Source organism: Microtus ochrogaster, chromosome 16 (genome assembly GCF_000317375.1).
Source record: "Microtus ochrogaster isolate Prairie Vole_2 chromosome 16, MicOch1.0, whole genome shotgun sequence".
NCBI lineage: Eukaryota > Metazoa > Chordata > Mammalia > Rodentia > Cricetidae > Microtus > Microtus ochrogaster.
Genome location: NC_022018.1, coordinates 55,058,583 through 55,060,334, shown reverse-complemented (window position 1 = coordinate 55,060,334; position 1,752 = coordinate 55,058,583). Strand labels below are relative to the sequence as shown.

General features: G+C 44.9%; 1 non-coding gene across 1 annotated transcript; it reads right to left on the bottom strand.

Moving 5' to 3' along the window:
* Positions 1-1,414: 1,414 nt before the first annotated feature.
* Positions 1,415-1,521, bottom strand: LOC113456906. Its single transcript, XR_003377633.1, has one exon. It is a non-coding gene; the product is annotated as a U6 spliceosomal RNA (small nuclear RNA).
* Between the last annotated feature and the right edge of the window lie 231 nt (positions 1,522-1,752).

Below are 1,752 nucleotides of genomic sequence, written 5' to 3'. Positions count from 1 at the left end.
CACATCTGAGGTCTTAATCAAGCCCAAGAAACTCAGGGAGGAAAGCCATCTTTGCTGATCACAGACTTCTTTCCTTCCCAGTGTCTCCTGAACAATGCAGCAGGAAGAGCTCCCACAGCGTTTGCATTGCACTAAGCAATCCAGAGACGACTCAGAGTCTATAGGTGGAGATAGGCTTCTCTGTGCAAACCCTATACCATCTTATATGAGGGACCTGCATCCTCCAGTACTGGGGATCCTGGCGCCAGTCCCCATATGACAAATGTACATGCTCTTGGCCTTTGTGTCAGAGTTTGTCGAGTGGGGCCCTCCACAGCTGATGGGCAGTTGAGTTGCTTTCCAGTTTGAAGGTGTCCCCAACAATTCCTTTAGCACCTGTCAATACCTTTCTCTGATACAGTTGCTCAAGACTTTCCTGTGGTGCACTCGAGACAGAGAGATTGACAAGTCCAGAGCAATCGAGCCCCTTTACATTCTCCATGTCTGAGGGTTCTTGATGCTGCACATCGTCCTAGCGCCCACGTGTGGCCAGGCAGGAATAGTTTTTTGAAGTGTTAATTGAGAAATAGAATCTCACTTTCATTCACTCTCTACTAAGTAATGACGGTGAACACTGAACATTTTGTGCATTTGTGGACTGTTTTTTGGGGGGGTTGGGAGGGGGGACTCTTGCTGTTTCTTCTCCTGTGAGTTTCTTGTTATTTGCAGAGTCTTTGTTTGGCTATTCGTCCTGTGAACATTTGCCAGAATTCAAGTAGAGCCATGTACATGAAACTCTAATTAAAAAAAAAAAAACTCCCAAAGAAACAAACTCAGAAAGCTAGAATCTCTCACAGATACACCTGTCAGTAAGAACATTGACAAGTGACATGGCCAGGGGCGTGCAGAGACCACTACAGCCTGGCAGAGAAAATGCTTCTGCAAGGTCAGATGCCCAGCAGTTGCCTGTCTGGGGGCACTGGCACTACCCGTAAGTGACCCATGCCGCTGAGGGTGACTGTATTACGTGACCTTTTACAAGTCCCCTTTGTCTTTCACTGCTCTGGGAATATGGCCTCCTGAGTTTCCCCTGCATGTGCCTTCTGGCTCAGCTCAGTCTTCGGAGACTACCCATTTGTTATTTAGGTTGACAGCCTTTCTACACTTGATTTATAGGACTCCTTCCCAATGTCCTGCTTGGCAGTGTTCCATAAGGACCTTCCCCTACCTGACACTACCCACTACACTTTGTCATTGATCATTTTCACTTAGCAGGTTTGGATTTTAATCAAATCAACTTTTTCCCCTGTGCTTTATGCCTTTTAAAATTTTTAAATTAAAAATAGATTCTTTTCATACAATACATTCTGATTACAGTTTTCCCTCCTCCAACTTCTCCCACCTTTTTTTTCATTCTTCAAAAACGTTTCCATTTAAGAATACGAAATGCTTCGTGAATTTGCATGCCATTCTTGTCCAGGGTCCATTCTCGTCTTCTCTGTATCCTTCCAGTTTTATTGTATGTGCTGCTGAAGCAAACACTTTTTCTCCTCTGATTTGAATAATTAAAAAGTATCTGGCCACTAACAAGAATTTTCCTCCAATGTCTTCAAGTCATTCTCTGCTGGATTCTAGTGACAGCATGCTCACTCCTTGGGCAGTTTTGTGAGGCGAAGCTTTATGTTCTCTGCCGAGGTCAGGAACTGAGAGAGTCAGTGAGTTCCTCGGGGTTCATAGCTGAGAATGACAAAATGGGGAGAGAGATCCACGTCC